This window comes from Anser anser (genome assembly GCF_964211835.1).
Source record: "Anser anser genome assembly, chromosome: 3".
Taxonomy (NCBI): Eukaryota; Metazoa; Chordata; class Aves; order Anseriformes; family Anatidae; genus Anser; species Anser anser.
This window is the reverse complement of record NC_139722.1, coordinates 59,922,674-59,930,926: the sequence shown is the minus strand read 5'-3', so window position 1 is coordinate 59,930,926 and position 8,253 is coordinate 59,922,674. Positions and strand designations below refer to the sequence as shown.

General features: G+C 42.1%; 1 long non-coding RNA gene across 1 annotated transcript; it reads right to left on the bottom strand.

The window, feature by feature from the left end:
• Positions 1–932: 932 nt before the first annotated feature.
• Positions 933–7,801, bottom strand: LOC310897265. The gene is made up of 2 exons (XR_014582168.1): positions 6,848–7,801; positions 933–2,906 (listed from the first exon to the last, which is right to left on the bottom strand). It is a non-coding gene; the product is annotated as an uncharacterized lncRNA (long non-coding RNA).
• Between the last annotated feature and the right edge of the window lie 452 nt (positions 7,802–8,253).

The following is an 8,253-nucleotide window of genomic DNA, read 5'->3' as shown; positions in this document are numbered from 1 at the left end:
GTTGCCCAGAGAAGCTGTGGATGCCCCATCCCTGGAGGTGTTCAAGGCCAGGCTGGATCAGGTTTTCGCAACTTGCTCTAGGGGAAGGTGTCCCTGCCCATGGCAGGGGGGTTGGAACTGAGTGGTCTTTAAGGTCACTTCCAACCCAAACCATTCTGTGATTTTGTGATTGATTTTGAAGAAGCCATTATCTATGTGACCAGGAGAACAGGCTTTTTATGTAGGTTCTTTCAATTGAATACATTCTTTATGTGGTCAATAACAGCTCTGTGAGTTAAGAGCACTTTTCTTAAGAATCTTTATGCATTACATCTTAATCTCTCAAGCTCTGTATCCTGTAAGTATTCATAAATACTTTGCTGATACTGTAATAACTGTCTGATATTCTTTAGTGAACCTTACATTCTTTATATAATGACATAAATCCAAGTTTAGAAGTCCTAAAGTTAAACAGTGTGGCACTTTTTCATCATCACTGCCTTCATGGAATCATGATGAATCTTTCTATGAAAGCAGACTTATTCTGGTTGCTTAGTACCAGCATTTAAGGTATAAGAATAGAATTCATTAATGGTAGGAGCAGGCCAATATTAAGAGCTTTTAAGACTCTGCCTTTACAGTCAAGTCTGGATGTACTAGGTGTAAAGAAAGCATGCTCTGCTTTGGACTATGTTGCACTAGGCCTGCGAGGTAATGTAAAAGCCCAGGCGTGAGAGAGGAAAGGGAATATGTGCTCCCCAGTTTCCTAAGTGTGTCAATTTGCTGTCATGAATCTAAGGTCCACTTAACAACTGTATGATAGGGAGCATTTGTGATTTGAGAGCTGCCTTTAGAGTGTTTCTTTTCTTTTGCTCTCTGAAATGCATTGTATGTGTTGTTAATCAAATAAAATTTGTGGTATGAGGTTTGTAAGAACAAAAAGACTGCATACATTGCTCTTACTGCAAAGAACAAGTTTATGCAAAGAATAAAATCAGAAGAAAACTATCTTAAACTTTTTGACTACAGGATATGGGGAAAAACACTTCTGGCATGATATTACAAAGTTCCAGTAGGATATCTTGAAACACCTGGAGAGTGATAATGGGCACCTGGTGCGAGTTGCCGGCTGAGGGTGGGAAACCCAGCAATCATGCTGCAGATTCCTCTGGCAGATGACCAAGATCAGCTTCTTTCTACTGTTTTTGTTCTTCCATGCTTCGCTGTGTTTCTTTTACAAGTTGCCTCCTTTGAAGTCAAAGTCCAAGTATCTTCCCTGTATTTAACTTCTGCTGTTCATATCAGTGCTATGGCTTCTGCATAAATGCTTGTTTGTTTTCCACCCAGAGCCTTCTGCTGATTTCATATGGAAGGAACTACAAAGTACTTTGCACTTTTCAAGCACAGTTAATTAAAAAGAGGTTAGAGACTACTAGATCTAACTAGAGGTACTTACGTTTCAGCATCCTACCCTTTACTTTAAAAATGCAGAGGTAGCTCTTTGTAACTAACAAATAATTGGCTCTTCACCTGATAATGCAATGAATCTATTACTTGCATAGATATATATGTGGAAAAAATTATATGTTTTAAAAAATAGTATAGTATTAAAATGTGATGGAGAACTGTTATGTATAGTAAAGGTAATTGATGTTTGACTCCTTCTCATAACATTTGGTAAATTACACTATTTCTTAAACTTGTGGTCATGGCCTCTTTAATATTTACAAAATGATTCAAAGGAGTTCTCAAAAGGCTGTGAAAACTACCGTTCTGCGAAAACACAGATAACTCATACAAAGCACATTACCCACCATGCAAGAACATAGTGGATAACAACAACCAGCTGTAAGGAGAGGTAATTGCAGACAGCAATTGCTAGCAGGTAGGAACAGTAAATATCAGGGACAGTAAGTACAGTCACTTGTTATTCATCAGTTTGGGTTTAAATTTGAATTAGAAACAGAAGGTAAAAGGCAAGAGTATTTTTGAACAGTTTGAGTTGTATTTTTGTGGGCCTCAGCCAATCAGAAATACACTAAAACTTTTACATCTGCAGCTAATTGGGGAGGGGGGGATTGTGTGACAAGACACATCCATACTTACAGGTTTTTTATTTGAAAAATCATCTATTTATTCAAGGAGTGTCCTCAATCTAAAGTAGCTGTTTGGATAAACACTGATTGCAATTTTCCATGGTTTCAAAATTTGGCACCATCAATCAGCAAAGTCCTTTTGTTTCCCATCAATGTTATATTTTGTTTCCAAACTCTATGGGAAGTATTACTTTAGAAAACCTACGCTCTTTCCCAAAGTATACATGTAACGAAAATAAGTCAGTTCCCCCTCATCACCCTTCTCAATTTCCAGATGTCACTGCTTGATATGAACTTGCTATTTTTGCATCTTCAATTTAATAAGACTGCCTGCCTTGTATGTGCAGCTCAGCTCTCTCAGGAGCTTGTTATATAGTTTTCTTCCTTGTAGGCTAGCAAAGGACTAGTGAGCAAGGTGCTTTCTCTCCCACCGAATCCTGTGTCATGTAAACAAACTGATACAGTACATTGCAGGAGGTCTCTGGTGTCTGATGAGGGGAATAAAGTACTGCTCACTTGGCCTCATGGGACAGAGCAAGACTGCTACAAGGCCTTTTTGAATGGCAGCAGCTGTTTCGTTTGTACAGCGCGGCACTAGCTTCTCTCCATTTTGTTCTCCTCCGTGGTATTTATCTACAGCTGGTTATTTTTAAACCTGCAGAGCTGAGCACTGGTTGTAAGCTTGCTTCCTGAGACATGAGACTCCCTTAAATGTCATTCAGTTCCTGCATTTGTTCACTTTTTTCCCAGATCTCCACAGCTTCTGCTGCTCCTTGCGATAATCCAGGAGGGTGTTTCTGGGGTCATGCAGCATGGCCAGTTCCTTATCAACTGGAAGATAAACCAAGCAACAGAAACATACGTAAGAATGTGCTACCTTGAGGTGGTGAATTTTTATAAAGAAAAGGAGCTGGTGTTTATTAGTATGATTTTTATGAAACAGAAGGCACATGAGTGGTGCGATATTATCAATTTCCATATGTTTTTAGAAAATCATCTGAGGGTGACAGACAGCCCATGCTTATGCCCAGTGAAGCTCTGATACAAACTCCGCTGTTAGCAGCAGAAATACCCTATCCTCGTTGCCTCTACTAGCTTTCAATCAGAATAAAATTCCTCAACAACCACAAGGAGAGCATAGGATCATAGATTAGTTTGGGTTGGAAGAGACCCACAGGGCTGGCTCCACACGGAAACACACAAAAAAACAGATGATGTGTCTGAGAGCATGGTCACTTCTTGAACTCCAGCAGGCTCAGTGCCATGACTGCTTCCTTAGGGAGTCCCAGTGCCCGACCACCCTCTGGGTGCAGAGCCTTTCCCTAACCCCCAGCCTGACCCTCCCCTGTCCCAGCCCCATGCCGTTCCCTCGGGTCCTGTCGCTGTCCCCAGAGAGCAGAGCTCAGCGCCTGCCCCTCCGCTCCCCTCCTGAGGGAGCTGCAGGCCGCCATGAGGCCTCCCCTCAGCCCCCTCTGCTCTGGGCCGAACAAACCAAGGGACAAGAAGGGACCTCAGGTGCTCCTCATATGCCTTCCCCTCTAGACCCTTCACCATCTTTGTAGCATTCCTTTGGACGCTCTTTAATAGTTTTATGTCTTTCTTAAACTGTGGTGCCCAAAACTACACGCAGTACTCAAGGTGAGGCTGCACCAGCAGCAGTAGAGCAGGAGTTAGTGTTTACTGAAAATTCGCTTTCTGTTTTACTGTGGCAGTGCCGTGACAGCCCAGACATCCCTGTGCTGCCTGTGGTATAAACAGAACAGGAACATAAGCCTGCATCTTCAAAACAGGGTAGTGTCATCAGAGGCTAGGAGAGTATTTGGAGAGGAGTGGGGAATTGGAGGGGGGAAAAAAAGGTGAGGAGAAAAAAAAAAGTCTAGTTAGCATAAAAAAAATCGTCAGATGGTAGATTCCCCTGTCATCGTCAGTTGTTCAGAGTAAAGTTCTGTGGTTTCGTTTGTTAGGCTTAGATTTATTCTTAAGAAACCTTAAGGGGATAATACCGAAATGGGTTTTGATATATTTATACGGACCTTCTCTCTTGCTCTATAGAGAAAAATGAAGAGTGCTCATTTGACAATGAAACAAGGCAGCCTTGCTTGTAGTAATGCAAATTTGTTTTATTTATTTTTAATGGGATCCAAGGAAATGGGTACCCAGGGCCTACCGAATTTTTGCGGCTTTGTTGAGAAGGACTGTTAGCACTTAAAGGAGCCTGTTCGCAGGCTTATTTTTTAGTTACGTGGCTTGCCTGATGGTCTGAAGCTGCCTCAGATCGCCTGCTCAGGGAGAACTCCTCACTGTGACTCATGAGTAGTCTGGAGGCCTGGGTGACGGTCTGGACTCTCCCCCAGATCAAGTGAAGGAAGGGCTTAGAGTTAGAGCTGGGACAGTGATGTCCAAAGTGTTAGACAAGAATGAATCTCCCACCCTCCTTAGAATCCCACCCAGGACACTTCTGATGTGGAAATGGAGAATTTCCTTCCATGGAGCCCTGGACAGTCAGGGACTTCTCTTACTTCATCCTCCTTAGCTAGGAAAGGGAGAAGTAAGGAAGCTACCTTTCCTTTCTTACTTCCTTCCTGTTCCTTTGACAAATTCCCCTGCCATCCAGATCATCCACCTCTCTCTTAAAAACTTGATTGCTACTCTTAGAAAATTTAGGAAATCATTACTTAAACTCCTTACAAATCCAAAGCTGTAGGCCAGTCTGTTTCAGTGGTTGATCATGCAGCACAAACATGAATGTCTGTGGGGTTTTTCAGATGGATTCTTTTGGTTTAATGAAAGCATTTTCTGAGCCTTAGCAAAATGCCCATACCCTTGGGATCTGTAGCCCACCTCCTTTTCCTGTTTCGCTCAGTCTTAGCTGGAATAGAAAAGCAAGAGAAACGCCACGTAAAAATGAGTTCAGTAGTATTATTTCATTCAGTTAGACAGCTGGTACTTATCACAGATAGACACTGATTATTTGCTGAAAGACAGAACTCCTGTTTTTATCCAAAGATGAATGCAACAATTCCATTAGCTTCTATTCTGTTTTTCCTAAGACAATCTTTCTGAAAGTGATAGAGCTCTCAATACTTAGGTTTCCTTCTCCCTCGTAGATACTGAATTGTATGATGTTTTGGCACCAAACCATTTTTTGTTGTTTGCCAGCGTGTGAAAAACTGTCAGCAGTTATAAATTATCCTTGGAGAGAGGTGAAGGCAGAGCTGAGTTAGTCATGCAGAGCAGGCTTTCCTAGTTGATTAATTCAGCACATCTTCAACAGGAAATGTCTGAGTTTTAGCAGCCTGAAGGTAGCTTGTGGTGTACACTTGTATGCAAACAAACACCCTTCCTCCTTGCAAAAGCCTCAGTTCTAGATGCCTGGAGATATTATGCAAAATAAGAAATTAATTCATGCTACATTTGGGGATATTGTGGCCTTTCCTACATTTAGAACTGTGGTAAATTGCCCAATTTTCAGGTTTTCAGAAGATATATTCAGGACAGAACAAGTTTAATGAATGTACCACTTGCAGGGCTTGATCTGGAATTCAGGCAAGGCTTCTTCCCTAACCTTGCAGTGGTTGGGTAAATCTAGCCTGTTGCTGTCAGGCTCACCTTGGGTCAGCTCTGGGCAAGCGTCTTGGTTTCCCTGCAGAGCCCTGCAGTCAGGATTGTCCTAGACAAGTCTGCTTTTGAGATCATGGGTGAGCTGTTGGAGCTGAAACCTGCAGTACAATGCATCATGGACATTTGTCCCTCATGGGATTCGCATCGAGCTACACCAAGAAGCGTGCTGAAGTTTACTGAGGAAATCTAGGATGTCACTTTAGCTTCTCCAGCATTCCTTAAGGAAAAAAGGTCAAAAGGCAGCTAATTTCAGGAACAAGCTTAGCTAACGTCTGCAAGGAGGGGTTTTGGAAGGGCTGAAGGAAAAACAAGATAAGGACTGATATGAATGCACTCTGGGACAGGCCGTGGCAGTTTTTGTTTAAGATTGGAGGCTTAAAATGAGAGCGGCATGTGTGTACATCGGCTCAGATTGAGCAGTCTCAGACTATATATCAGACCTAGCTGGGACTCAAACCTGGAAGGCATGAAAACCATCCCATTAAAATGTGGTGGTCTGATGTGCAGGGATTTCTTTCCTGAAAGGAATCCCCTGCCTGCTACAGCCATAGCCCTGTGTCTTTGTGCAGGACGCATCAGATCCTGTGAGGACCCCGGTTTGCAACACTGGTGTGAGGTTTGTGTCGCTTGCTGTGCGTTCACCTGGGTGGGCAGGCTGTTTCTTCTGCTGCTTTTACTGTAAAGATGGATTTCGGAAGCAAATATAAGCTGATTTTAACATAGAAAAATTAAAATGGCAAATGTACATTCACGTACCAAGTAAGAACAAATGCATACCTTTGAAAGAACGCAGAGGCACGCTCAGCAGCCAGCTATTGTGGGGTGTAGCTGCTGGCAGCTTCATGCTGAAGACTCACACAGAGAAAAACAATCTTTGCTCTAGCCGCCCTATTCTTTTTCTCCATTTGGTTGTCTTTTTGTACTGCATCATAGGTAAAACTACAGAATTTTCAGTGAGGATTCAATCTGAATTCCAAACATATTTTTATAATATTTTTTCAAATTGGAAAATGGCTTAAAATGCAGTACAGCTTCAGAAGAGTAGGATCATTGTTCTCTTCGGTCTAGTTAAGAGTACAAGCCTGACAGCAGCCTGTTGAATGAGAAGTTTTGTCTGCCTACCCACTCTTTCTGCCTGAATTGCGACTCACCTTCTGATAGTTGCATCCTGAAATAGGCGATGAGCATCAGGAGGAATAAAGCCACAGACATGAAGATCCAGCCAAAGAGAATGCAGCCGGGTAGCTCCCTTACAAACACGGAAATAATGTAAGTTAGGCTCATTTCTTCTGCAGCAGCCTTGCTGAATAAGTTTCTTCAGCTCTGTAAGTGTGGAGCTGATTTATCCTGCTTTCTTCCTTTTTTTTTTTCTTTTTTCTGCATCAACATTCTGCCCTTTGCTCAGACTATTATCACTTTTTGGACTTTGGTTTGTTTGTATAGGCCCGTGATTCTTAATAGGATTGGAGTTCACTTGTAAAGTTACTCAACCATGGAGTTTAAAAGTGCTTATTCAAGTAGTGTAGGGCTCTGAAACCTTTGGATATGTTGGGCTGGGCGCAATATGTAAAGCTGCTGCCTTTTCAGCAGTATGGGCTCTGTCGTCTGCTAATATACATGCCATTCTGAATAATAAGCATACTCCTTCCAGATATATTACTGATTTTACAATAGACCTCAATTGTTCCCTCAAGGTGAAGACCCTGTTATACATACAGGTTGGAACACAGGCATACATGTACTCTCTGTTCTGAAGTTTTCAGACCAAACCACTGAGGCAGGCACAAGTGAGAGAATGGTGTTGTAGCAACAGCATTTTTTCCAAAAAGTAGCTGCTGAACAGCAAAATTCAGGAAGGATTCTTTTTTTAGAAAAATCAGAAATATTTGATTCTCAGGGACATACATGCCAAAGAATTTATGAACCTTTTAAACATCCAAGTAAGCAACTGGATTTGGGGTGTTCAGTTTTTCCCATCTGGTCACCAGTCCATAGCAGAACTGTGTCTAGGACGCACTGATAAGTTTAGAAAGAAGACTAGCCATAATATATCCCTTCCTTACACCTTCAGATTTATAAAACCGTCACCTCAGTAGATGTGGCATCTTGATGTCACCTGGAGACAATGCAGAGTCTTGCCATTTGACCTGCCCGCATGCTTGAATCCCAGCAGAGACATGCTTCAAGTTGTCAGAGATCAGGTTAGTCTACCTGAACATCCAATCTGTGGCATATCGCATCTGATGCCCAATGAAGGAAGGTACCAGGTAACATAAAGCATTATGGTTTTGTGGCTTCAGCAGCTTGTTATGACATGGACAACAAATCTGGCCCATTTTACGAGCATTTGTTTAATACCTACCAAATCTGAAATGGGACTGTGAGCTCAAAACGGAAACTACCATTTTAATAGCAATTTTCTCTGGATGCCCAGCAGTGATGTAGAAGATTTGACTAATTAGGCAGGTGGGTAGGCTGGAGTTAATGGAAAATGCAGTGGATTTGTAGTGAACAAATGTGTAGTGTCACTTGTAATGAACACGTTACTTCTGTGTTC